The 14,010-nt window shown below is 28.7% G+C and overlaps 2 protein-coding genes across 2 annotated transcripts in view; one reads left to right on the forward strand and one right to left on the reverse strand.

Moving 5' to 3' along the window:
- The window catches only part of LOC107455484 (uncharacterized), a 383,034-nt gene that overhangs the window by 228,261 nt on the left and 140,763 nt on the right, over positions 1 to 14,010 (forward strand). The window lies entirely within an intron of this gene.
- LOC107455482 (lachesin) overlaps positions 1 to 14,010 on the reverse strand; it is a 174,377-nt gene that overhangs the window by 154,657 nt on the left and 5,710 nt on the right. The gene's annotated exons all lie outside the window — the stretch shown is intronic.

Here is a 14,010-nt window from a genome sequence, read left to right on the forward strand (position 1 = left end):
TATCCTTCGGAAAATTATTATCGAAAATAATTTTCATATTAAAATTAAAAAAGTAACATTTAAAAATAACAGAATGTAATTTTTTATTTATTAGATTTTATTGGAGGGAGATATGAATGCTGCATTTTGATCCTTTCATTGACGTCATACTAGTTAGTATAATGACAAATTTTAACTTATCTAACGGATGTAAACAAATTGTGTATGATAGCAGAGCACTTATTTGAATATTTAGAAAATGAATACTGACAGTCATTATTGATTTTCATGATCAAATAAAAAATAAAAATACGATTTTTTTTTTCAAAATGTAAAGACAGGAGTAGGACTGGGCTATAAATCGATATATCGTGACATATCGATTTAACGCCTAAATCGGCAGGCCGAAACAGCGACTTTCGTTCCAGGCGATGCATCAGAAATCTGATTTAAGCCGTCGAGTAAAGAAGAACGATATAGCGATATACGATATAGCGGTACAAGACACGCAAGGATCTCTTACGTGCCAACTCGCGCTGGGGAAGACGATGAGACCATCGTTATATTGAAACGGCCTTGATTGATGAGCGGTAGAATCAAAATCAGTTTTGAGAACTTATATCGTGATCTCGCATGTTCGTTTCCGCACCTCTTAGTTTTTTTTTTCTTCTTGTAGATTATTTTCAGTGGGACTGACTTTGTGATCGCCGTCGTTACCTTGTTCTGAACGTAATCTATTATTGAAATAATATATAAAGAAGTGTTTCTTAATTAATTCGGTATTTTTTTTTAAACAAGACTTTTATTTTTAAATGTGAAAATTAATTTTGATATTATATGTTTAAGTATTATTTTACATTATTGAATTTATTACAAACGGAAATCTAATTTAAGGTGTCCATAAAGAATTAAATTAAAAAGTAATTAAATTTGTTAGGCTTTTTTTTACTTTATTTTAATTTGTTAAAAACTTTTTGGATAAAATAATAATTTAATGGGTTTTTATTACTGATTTTAAATTCATAAATCTTTAGTTGTTTTCATTTTTATAAACAAAATTATAACATAATTTATTTTTCCTCTTTTGGATTTNTAGAATCAGAATCAGTTTTGAGAACATATATCGTGATCTCGCATGTTCGTTTCCGCACCTCTTAGTTTTTTTTTTTCTTCTTGTAGATTATTTTCAGTGGGACTGACTTTGTGATCGCTTTCGTTACCTTGTTCTGAACGTAATCTATTATTGAAAAGAATATATAAAGAAGTGTTTCTTAATTAATTAGGTATTTTTTTTAAACAAGACTTTTATTTTTAAATGTGAAAATTAATTTTGATATTATATGTTTAAGTATTATTTTACATTATTGAATTTATTACAAACGGAAATCTAATTTAAGGTGTCCATAAAGAATTAAATTAAAAAGTAATTAAATTTGTTAGACTTTTTTTTACTTTATTTTAATTTGTTAAAAACTTTTTGGATAAAATAATAATTTAATGGGTTTTTATTACTGATTTTAAATTTATAAATCTTTAGTTGTTTTCATTTTTATAAATAAAATTATAACATAACTTATTTTTCCTCTTTTGGATCTGGACATAAGTCAATCAACTTTGTTTATTCAAAAAAATTTGTAATGTTCGCGATTGCGACTTCTTTTTTTAAAATCATTTAGCACTTCGTTTCATTAAAGAGTATAATCGTGTTTTTTAATTTTCTTTCAATATTGTCAGTTGAATATATTATCGAATATCATTATTCTTTTGTTTTTATTTTTAAGAAATTAAATCTTACTTTGTTTTTTCGTTCGAAATTCGGTAATTATTCAATTTAACTTTATTATTTATGTGAAATAGTAATGATAAAAAATAGTGTTGTTTTAAAAGTGTTTTTTTTTTAAATTTATTTAGCATTTTGTTTTAAGCATACAAATAATTTTTAACGAACTTATTTTTTAAATTTTCTTTCTATATTGTTAGGTAAATGTATTGATAAATTTCAATTTCATTTATTTTTTTATTATTTATTTTCAAACTAAGAAATCTTTCGCTATTTGTGCGATCATTTTTAGAGAATATAACATTAATATCTTACTTAAGCAAAACATGTACATCAAATTCATAAATTGATTTAAATCAATCGGAGTATGAAGTTTTGATAGAAATCCGACTTTCTGCGCCATACAAGTAAATGAAATTCAAAAATACTATATCGCGATGCAAAACTGACGATGCATCACGATATAAAATTTCTTATATCGCCCTTCCTAGACAGGAGCTACATACATCTCAAAACGAGCATCTTAAATGTATCTGTTTATATTTCTCAGGACAGAGGGTGTGCATTCAATCTTAAATTTTTTGATTGGTTTAAATTAGATGTTAAACAAAGCAAAGGTGTCTCCCTTTTTTTAAAGTATTTATTGCAGGGATTCCTCACCGTGAGGGGCGAAATCCATTCTACAGATTCAGAAAACGTTTTTTTCAAAAAGATTTTCACAACTGATTAAATGGAAGTGAAACAAGCATGTCCAAAGATAAGTCTGGAGACAGCTAATAGTTGGATCTTTCGGAGTCGGGTTTCTCAATGAGATTGCTATGTTTTCTGGTCAGTGAAGGGGTCTCACGTTCCCTCCTCCCCCAGTAAAACGGTTGCTGTTAAGAAAAAAAAAACCAACTTGTAATAAGGAGAAGAAGATGTTTGGTGGCCTTGAATTTTTATATGAAGTGTTGGAAGAGAAAATTAGAGATTAGTCTCGAGGAAAACATTCAAAAATTTCGAGAAAAAAAAAGCAGTATTTTTTTGAGGGAACTTTTCAAGAAATTTCAGAAAAAAGTTACTACTTCTTTCGACACTTTCGTTGCAAATACCTGTACTTTTTTCCCAAAAACGGACGGAAAAAACAAGTAAAAGTACTAAAGTTAAAAAGTAATGAAGTATAAGTACGTTCTTTCTACTTTTACTTTCGTTAGAAATAAAAAAAAGTAAAAGTATTGCCATGTAATATTTGCGACCTATAAGTATGCTTCGTTTTGGACAAAAATTTTGATTATATATATATATATATATATATATATATTAACCACTTCGACTCGGAATTTAACTTATTTTTCTTGCTTTTTAATTATATTATATTAACTAAGGTCAAAGTCAGTGAAAAATATTATATTATATTTTAATAATGCACAGTTATGAAATACAGCCTGAAACACCGGTGTCTTTTTCTACGTTAAAAGTGAAATATTTCAAATACGGCCCACTTCCAAACAATAATTTTTCAAATTTGCAGTTATTTAGATCTAAGAAAAACAGTTCATCATTGAAGTTTCTTTAATTTATTATACCAATCTCTGATAAATTTTAAAATAAGAATTAAAGAAGAATTCGAACTATTGCTTTCTTTTTTTTTTTTTTTTTTTTTTTTTTTTTTTTTTTTTTTGGATTTTGTATTTTAGTAGAAGTATAATTCCGATAAATTAACACATTTTTTTTTCTGTAACTATTTAACTATTTTATTTTATAACGGTCGTTGAACTCAATTTTGGGTTCATCACTACTAATGTTCAACTCCGTAGCAACTCCGTGTAATTTTGAAACAAATCCAGAAAACAAAAGAACTCCTGGATCAAATATTAGGAGAAATTTGATTTCGTTGAGGACTTTTTGATGGAACTAACCTACATTTGCGTTAAATGGAGAGAGAAAATCCCGAAAACCTCCCACGGTTTACCCGATGGCGAGGGGACTCTAACCCATGTAACCGTCCACCAATGAGGATATTTTTACTTCAGCACTGTGTCGGTGCTAGCCGGATGCGGAATTCGTATCGACCATCCATCTCTCGGATTCGAACCCAGTTCACCTCATTGGAAGGGGTGCGGTCTGCACTCACGGAAATGCTCACAGTTTCGGCACCGCTTGGCGCGGTCGAGAATAAGCTCTCTGAAAACCGCATAATTAAGAATATGGTAACCCAACCGATCTATGCGTCACATCTTGCTACAACGTGCAACCCTATTACGTTGATTGAGTAGGAAAATGATGGTTCTATTCTAGTTAAAAATTTCTTTCTTATTCACTTCTATCTTCACACCGCTCTTGTATTTTTTATAAGCGGTTTTCGTTTTGAATGAAAAATTCATACTTAATTTAATGTTTATGTCTCAGAATTTTATTTAAAAATAGATTCTTGTAAATATTTTACTTTTCAACTTCTTTTTTTTTTTTTTTGTTCTTGAAAGTGTAAAATCTATTGTTTTTTTATTTATTTTTATTTTATTTTACTTGCTGAGACAGTTTACCATTCTTTATTATGCTATATATATATAAAGGCTTGTGTGCTCACTATATACTAAGGCATATTGCATTCAGTTTCCAATTCAAATGTAAGAAAATTTTATATAAGGTATTTTTATTGCAGTACATTGCAAAACTTACCTTTATCGCTAAATTCAGCATTTCAGATGCGTAATTAGGAAAAAAAATTAATTCTTTTATTCCAAATGCATAATAAAAATTCTTCACAATGAAATACATATTGTTACGCTAATAATGAACTATAATAGATTTGAGAAATGAGTTAAAGAAGAACTTTATACAGTTAAAAAAAATTGCCTCACTTGTTTGCTTTATCAGATGGAGGAGATTTTATTAAATCGTTTTTTCTCAAATAAAACATTTAATCAGAAAAAGGTGATAATTTTCAATTGGAAATATATATAAGAAATTTTTCACAAAGGAATCGATACTTTTACGCAAATAATAAATTAAGATAGATCTGAAAAAATAGACCTGAGAAAGCAATTAATACATTTAAAGTGCTTTAATTTAACCTTATCATTTTAGTCATTTGTTTGCAGTTTCAAAAGTAATAAAAGTTTCAAAAAAAATGTTTATTTCATTCTCATACGCAGCACTTTACTTTAACCTTATTATTTTATTCATTTTCAATAAGATGAAGATTTTAATGACACTACTTCAATATTTTGAAAGTTTCAAAAATTATAAAAATTCAGAAAAAAAAGTTTTATTTAATTTTAATCCGATCAAATTTACTTTAACATTATTTTACTCAAATGCAATTTCAAAAGTGATGAAGTACAAGAACCAAGTTTTATTTTATAATTATACGACTAAAAATTTTGCCATTTCTTATAACATTACTAAATAAGATATTATATAATAGTATAAGAAAAAAAATTAATGGTAGATTCAAAATAAATAATAAGAAATACTTCACAGAAAAATCGATATTTCTACACAAATAATAATTAATTGGGGAATATCTTAGGAAATGGATCTACAAAAGCAAATTATACAATTAAAATAATTTATCCTTAGAATGCAACAGTGAACTATTTTGTTAATATGAAATATATTTCAGATGTTTTTGTAAATAGTTTTAAAAACTTAAATAAACATGTATAATAAAATTAGTTACAATTCCTTGACATAAGAGTTTCTCTGTTTCTTCAGTTTGATTAGACCAATCTGAACTTAAGTATATATAAAAGTAAAATATAATTTATATTTCAGGGCTCTAAGAGAACTTTTGCTTTTATTTGTTCTTTAGCATTTATGCTATTTTTAACCTAATTGATTTGTTTTATCCACCGTGATTGCTTGCATCTTAAAAAATATCTATAGTTGATTTATAGAGAAAATTACATTGTCAACTTTCATCATAATTAACAACACTTAAACTCGAAAAAAAGTTGTTCGCAAGTATAACACTAGTTTCCATTGCACGCATTTCAATTATAAATTTGGAGTTTAATTAAAAAAAAAAATATAACTTTAAACGCGATAAAATGATTTTATTAAAATTTAAATCAAATCAGTAAAAATAATATTTCATTTATCTATTTAATTATTATTTTTTTTTAACTAAGAAATTGAAAATAAAAAACACTTCTGAGAAAACTCCAAACAAGTCAATACAATCAATGTATCAGAATACGTCATCAGGTCAATGCCCTTCACAGTCATAAAATTTTAAAATTAAATTCCAGCTTAGAAGTTCAGATTAAAACTAAATTTGAAAGATTTAATTAAAATTATTACTAAATATTGCAAAGAGAATTTTGTGTTTTAATATTTGAGTTACATGATCTTATGAAAACACAAAAACAATGAAAAAAATTTTAATAAAATAGTGAAAACAATTCTATCCCTTGTTTATAAACGCTACGCAAAAGCAATTTGGCGACAGAGCAGGTTTGACTTAAAAGTTTCCGCCAAGACTGCCAAGCGGTGCCGAAACCATGAGCATTTCCGTGAGTGCGAACGGCTCATCTCCTGAGCCACCACGGCTCTTCTGTAACTATTAGACTGTTTTTTTTTATAATTAAAGAGCCAAGATATATTTTTGTTTGTATTAGCAGGCAAGAAGAAAATATATATAAAAGGACACCGCATTGTCTCATATGCATCGAGGTAGGTATTCAAGACGACGCTTAAGGTGAACTATTTATACAAATACTCTTTACTCAAAAACTCTTTATAAGATGATACATAGCATATCCGCTGTATATACTATATATAACCTTTTATCAACTGCCTAAAGTTCTAAAACAATATGAGAAATGAAGCTGGAAATGAATATCAAACGTAATTAAGTCTCAAACTGTATAGGAAATGGGAGAAACTCATAACAAACCGATTCTACAATAGAAATGCAGATAAATTTGAAGGAAAAAAAACTAAAATAGTATAAAAAGTTGGGAGTGAGTACTGCCCCCGCCATTTATCATGTGGAAAATTTAATTTCAACTTCTTGGTAGTTAACTTGATCCCAGTTTTTATGTCCCAAAACTGCCATCGGTGGGAATCGATCAATCATATTTATTTCTCGCTCGTTTTATGTCGCATTTAAAAATGTTCCTTTGGATATCATCTGAACATTTATATTTTGTGTACATTAAACAACCCTTGATGACCAAATCCCGAGTTTTCAATGTTTTTTTTTTTTTTTTTTACATTAATATTGAATTCCGGGAAGCTTCCCGTAATGTTACTTTGAAAACTTCATATAGAAACATATTCTTATTTAAGAGATGTTTATAAATTCTAAAAAAAAATTTAGTGGCTTTCGGCATACAGCCAAAAAACTGTCAAAATCTGAAATTATGAGAAATTTCGGGAGAAAAAAATTATTCTCATAAATCGAAGAAGTGATGACTGTTCTAAGTCACCATTTAGAGAATTTGAGAAAACTAGTTTTGAAGCTTAAACGTTTCTCTTTCTTATGAGTGAGAGAATTACGTCTTCCCTCCATTCTTAATTTGTAAGCATGCAATTGCTAATGGACTTAATTAGACTGAAAGAGGTTTTCTATACGAATCTACACACAATAACCGATTTAACAACCGATTCACTTTGTGACGTTGATCCTGATTTGAGGAAGGATTCTGTTAGTCAAACAGGTGTATTAAAGAGCACAAGTTATTTAAAAAAAAAGAGTATTACACAAAGTTTTGGTTGTTTACGCATAGCAAAATATTTATGCCTTTTGTTACAAATATTAAAAAGAATGGCCCTCCGAAGATTCGGTAATTTAATTTAATCAACTTGAAATATTTGCAATAATATATTTCCTACATAATTATAAGTTTCCGTGTAGCCCCCAACACATCGAAATCGAATATTTTATGTACCCAAGCATCAAAGCAACAGCAACCTTGACTTTATAATCGAGCATGATGCGGCGTATTAATAACTTTTCTGATGAAACAAAAGGTTTTCCAGATTAAAGTATAGAAATGAGAGCTGCTTTTGAATTCCAAAGATAACACCTCCGAAACATCCATCGGAATTTATTAAGCAAACATCTAGAGATGCCCTGTTAAATAATTCAGCATTCATGCACAAGCTTAACGAAACAGTGAATCTCAAACTCAGTGTTGCGCGAACACTGAAATGCACATTTCCGTGTCTGTGCAAAGGCTGGCTTCACAATGAAGTGGTTCAGAAAGTCAACTTGTTTCAAATGCTTAGCTGTGGCAGAAAGTGACATAATTTACAAGCTTGTAATTTGAAGCACTGTTTTCTGAGTTTTGTTAATTATGTTTTAAATTAATCATTATTTTGTGCTCGCTGTTTTTTGGGTAATAATTGTATTATAATATAATGAAAATATAAAACACAACAACGTTGATTAAAAAAAAGAGAGAGAAATTGTTAGATGCAAAATTGGTTACTTTAGGGAGCATTATTTTCGAAAAACATGGTTTGAGTTATTGGGAGTGATTGGCGTTAATGACGAAAAGGATGCTTATTACCGTTTCATGTCTCGCAAAAATAAAATTATTGTCTCCTTTTTCGTCTACTGAAAAAACGTGATTTTTTATTTTTAGTTTTATTTATTTATTTTCATTTTAGCTTTATGTATATTTTCTGTTCGAAATGAAGAGGACGAAGTTTTGATGGGCGATAGAATGTTGAGATATATATAATTGCCTCCTTTTTAGACAGCGTGAAAAAAGTTTTTTTTTTTAAATTTTATTTTTAATTTTTTTAAATTTTTTCCTTTATTTTTAACTTTTTAAAAGAGTCTTATTTTTTATTTTATTTTAATTTTATTTTTTTTCTTGTTCTAATTTTATTTTTATTTATTTATTTAATATTCTGCCTGCGATCTTTGAAAGACAGATTCCAAAATTTCCAGCTCTAAGACGTCACGATAAATTCTTTCATTGTCTCATTTTAAAACTTTCAACCCTTTTTTTTCTATATCTTCCTTTTTTTCAGATTTGTTTCTGTCAATTTTTTTCGACAGAAAGTCGACAAAATTTTGATTGACCATAAAATGCAGAGATAATTCCGCTGGTAGGATTCAAGAAACTCTAATTGTTATCCAATACAGAGCTCTAAATAAAATTTGGGACCCCCTAGTTAAACAAGCAATGTCGATTTTTCGATTGACGATGAATTCCTTTTGCCATTAATTTTAGCGATCAGAAAACAGCGATCAGGAAGGGATTTATGGCCATCAGACTCAAAGTTTCAGAATAGATCTGAGCACCCTAGTTAATCTGGAAGTCTAAACAGAAACTGAGAGCCGTGATAGCTCAGGGGGCAGAGCATTCGCCTTCCAATGAGGTGAACCGAGTTCGAATCCCAGCGATGGCTGGTCGATACGAATTCCGCATCCTGCTTGCACCGACCACAGTGCTGACGTAAAGAATCATCAGTGGTAGACGGAGCATGCGTTAGCGTCCCTTTACCGTCAGGCTAACCGTGGTAGGTTTTCCTCTCCATGTAACGCAAATGATGGTTAGTTCCATTAAAAGTCCTACACAAAGGCTAATTTCTCAATATACATTATCGAGGAGTTCCCTTGTGTTCTGGATTGGGTTCAAAACAACAAGGCTACAGAGTTGAACATTAGTAGTCATAAACCCAAAAAATTGGGTCGGATGTTCAATAACAGTTATAAAATAAAATAAAAATAAATAGTTATTGACTATATGTGCTATGAAATGACGATAAACTATGCTTGCAGTGGTTAAAAAAAACTATTGAAATTTGTATAGTTATTAGGAATTGCAATTTAATAAAGATTTGTATACTCGAGCTCTTCGCTCGACTCGAGCTCTTTAATCAAATGATTTAATATTTGATTAAATTATTCCATCCTCACAGACACAAAAAGAAGAGTTAAAAAAAATGTAGTATTTAAAATTGAGAAATAATAAAATTAATGAATGTTTTTTTAACCTTATAAAAAAAATAATCTGAAATATTCAGACTTTTTTTTTAAAACGCAAACATATTTGATGGAATTGTTGGTGAAAATTTGCCAAATGCGACGCCATTTTTCTTATTTACTACTAAAGATAAATAACTTTGAAAGAAATGTTATTTAAAAATTAATCAAACCTTTAATTTTCTTTTAAGTGTAATGTTTCACATTTATTTTACGCGAACGCAAGTGATTCTTTTTTTTTAAAGATTTCATCATCATGTTTCAGAATGTGGTGAAATATTTAGGTAATAAGTAATATAAAATGATATTTTCTTGGAATGAACATTATGAACTTGTTAAAGTTTTCCAACTGTACTAAATGTTTTGTACAAATCTTACATTGTATAATCTGTGTTAAAAATATTATTTACCTAAAAAAATATTAAGCATATTTACTTATAAACAACAACTATTTTCTGAGTATTGATTATATTCATATAAATACAATATAATATATGAATATAGTCACGTATTTATTATATTCATGTATGGTTAATTTTATGTAAAGCATTTTATTTGTGATTTAAAGTATAACTATTAAAATGTTATACAAAATTCAAGATAATAAATAATAATTTTTCGATAAAAGGCAACTATTTCTTAAATATAAGATGTTAATAACTTTTTAAAAACGAGATTTACTAAGCGTGAAGCAATAAGGTACAAGGAAGTCCTAGATTTTGAGGTTTGTAAGACTTAAATATTGTGAAGTTTTGATGATAAATTAAAATTAATTTATTAACAATAGTATTTTCCACTATAATTCAGTATTTTAGTTTAAATTAAAGCATATTAAGTGCAATTGGTAAAAAAAAATAATGTGTTCTTAAATGTTAATTAAATGTTTGAAAAGAAATCTTTCTGTCCCAGTGGTGCAGATTTTTAGAACACATAGGATTACACAATAAAAAAAAATTTTAAAATGACGAAAATTTTTTATTTCTTGTAAAAAATTTTTGAACACATTGAAAATTTTTTTTAATTAAATTTGTAAAATTTATTATCAAATTAGTGTACAGATTTGTAATCATTAAGCACTTTTGAAAATTTTGCAAAAATAAAAAAGCTTTAAAGAAATTGTTTTGTAGTTTTCCCCAAATTGAACAATATTTAAAGTTTCTGGAAATAAATTGTTCATTGCTAATTAATAATTGATTACTAATTGCTAATAAAACACTAAGATATACTGATTTTACTTTAATTTTTAAAAACGGATACCATGTTAAGCAGGAATTTGATAGCAATCCAAATTTGCTGTTTTGGAATGTAGGAATATTAATTTATTTTTACAAATCTTCGATTTAGACGGTGCTTATCAGAAAAAAAATATATTTTTTATCATTTTTTGGATATATCTATATGAATTTTATTATTTTTTTTTTCAAATTCATTTCAATATTCTCTATTGTTTTTCCTACAAATCGTTTAAATTTTTATTACCCAATAAAAATATATTAATAATGAATGAGTTAAATAAACAATATGTTTCCTTCAGCAATTTTTACTTAAGTTTTAATTATTTGAATTCTCCTTAGATTTTTGTGATATCGCTTGATTTTGGAACATTTGTACGCTATAACATCAGGGAAATATAACCACAACTAGCTTTTATGACAAAAAAATTGTTCCATTGCATCATAAAAAAAAAAGAATTAAAGAACTGAACTAAAAAAAATTCTACAGAACTTATGGTTTGATTTTTTTTCTTTTATTTTGAAAAACCTTTTCGAACTTTTTTTGTACAGTAAATTTATTGTATTAATATGTATTGCCGGAAATAAACTGAGAATACTTTACGAATCCTGTTTCTCTTGTATGCCTTAAAAATAAATGCTAAATTGAAATGATGTTTTGTCGACAGTAAGGATAACAAAAAAATGAACAGATATGAAGAGACAGGAGTTGACGCATTGAAAAAGCGACGATACCTTACAATACAAGGTGAACGTCCTTGTTAGATGAGATCTTATAGAATTATACGATGATCAATATTGCAAATATTTTTATCAATAGCTGTTATAAACTGAAAATCACAATAGATGTGTATGAGGAATAGACATTCACACTGCATGATAATTTTGTCCTCTTTTATTCTGTATATGTCATGCTTTAATAACATCGCTTATTTTCCTTTGTTTTGTCCACCTACACCGATAGTCGGCAAAAATCATCAGGCAAAAAGCTAAAAAACAACAGGAAAAAAAGGCTTCTAAAACCCAACTTCATTGCCAAGAAAAAATAATAAATAATCCGAAATGCTACTTATTACTGTCTCTCCATAAATATATTATAAGCAAATATGCAAAAACAAATATAATATTCCATAAACAAATTATAATATATATCCTAAATTGTTGATCAGTGTGTTTAAAATAAGGAACTAGTTTTTTATGGGGGCCGGGGATAGCCTGGTTGGCAGGGTGCTGGACTAACGGTCGTGAAAACGGGAGTTCTGATCCAGCTGGCTGAGGACTCCCCGTGTTGTAAATGGTGACTGGGATACGTTAAATCTGTCGCGTCACAAACTCCTCCACGTCCCCATAGCAAATTATATCTGAAAGTACTGATTTTGAGATTAATCATTCTCTGGTTTTGGTCAAAATTACGATCTGTGGATGAATGAGCGGATATATGAATGTATCCACTTTATAAGCGAGTGGAATGTATGGGTAAGGCAGAAGTAAAATTCTTGGCCATAGATGGCGCCACTAGAAAACAAGAACAATCACACCCCTTGTCTCAATGGCCTACAACAGAGATGGGCAAACTACGGCCCGCGGGCCAACTGTGACCCGTCGGAAGGTTTTATCCGGCCCGCGGATAGAATTTTAACTTGCCGATATAGGGTAAATATAAAAAATATGCGTTTATTTTCTTGTCGACTTTTTTAAAGCTATTTATGTTCTTTCTTTTTTAACAAAGTACTGATGACCTTTTTACTTTCTCTATTTTTGTTCTACAAATAAATTGATGGAAATATCACAGAGAGCTTCAATTGGTAAAATGTTGAAAGCAGAAGTTCTTTATAGAATAGCTTGTCTTTCTCGAGGAGCAAACTTATGGAATCTAATATAGGTGAATTATGCTTCACACGTGGCAGACTGCGCATTTTAAGCTACAACGAGAGGACAATCTAGCAATCATCTGATACAGTTGTTTCTAAATATGCCATTGTTTGAGTTTTACAAATCATTACCAAAAGCTAATACCCAAAATCTTAATATTTCATGCTCAGGAAATCAGTGCTATGTTTGCTTAATCTTAAATATATATGTGAACAAGAGTTTTCAACTAGGAACATTTTAAACAATCATTTTAGAAATAGACTAACAGACAAACATTTAGCCTCGTTTCTTAAAGTAAGCACATCTCACTACAAACCTCATATAAGGAACTTTTAAAAATGAAATCAAAATTTCATTCATCTCACTAAATACTTAAATTAAAACTTAAATATTGTTTTTTTTTAAAAAATTTAAATTTTGAAATTTTTACTTGGCCCACCAAACAATTTTTTTTCTCAATTTTTGGCCCTCGATCAAAAAAGTTTGCTCATCCCTGGCCTACAGCAATAACATCAATAGTGTTTAATGTAACAAATATCTAGAGAAAATGTTTTTTTGATTGCATTATTAAAAATATTTAAGAACATCAAACAAAACACTTTCCCTTAAAATATTACTTGATTTAAAAAAACAACAATAAAATACTAAACATAAATTCGAATAAATATGAAGAAAAAAATATTGAACAGGTAAAATTTTTACTTTATATCAATTATATTCCCGAAATGGAAATTTATTTTTTTTGAGAAGTAATTGATTAATTTTTTAGAAGTAATTTTCCTGAGAAGTAATTGTTGATACCAAAGGAAATGATGGGAAAACGCGGGTTCCTTTTTCGGAATCGGAGGCGACTCAAATGAGCCTTTCACAAGAAAAGTTCCAGCACTGAATCAGGGAAACTTACAACAAAGCTGTAAGTCACCAAAAGACAAAGCAGGCTTTAAAAGACCTGGTTATGGTATAATGCATCTGACCCATGCTAGGCAAAATAAATACATGATCAAATCTCACTATTGTCGCTAAAGAGTCACGTGTGGCTCGCGTGTCCTGTTTTGCTGACCACTACGTTCACACAAACTTCCTTGTCCCAGCATTACTCTTAATTGTTACGGAATTAGTTGAAATTCGGTATTAAAATATGGCATAGTTATGTATAAGTAATTAGCTTCATGCACAGTATCTTGAATTATTTTTCTGCTAAAATTCGGTAATGCTGACAT

The sequence above is a fragment of the Parasteatoda tepidariorum genome, chromosome 3 (genome assembly GCF_043381705.1).
Source record: "Parasteatoda tepidariorum isolate YZ-2023 chromosome 3, CAS_Ptep_4.0, whole genome shotgun sequence".
NCBI lineage: Eukaryota > Metazoa > Arthropoda > Arachnida > Araneae > Theridiidae > Parasteatoda > Parasteatoda tepidariorum.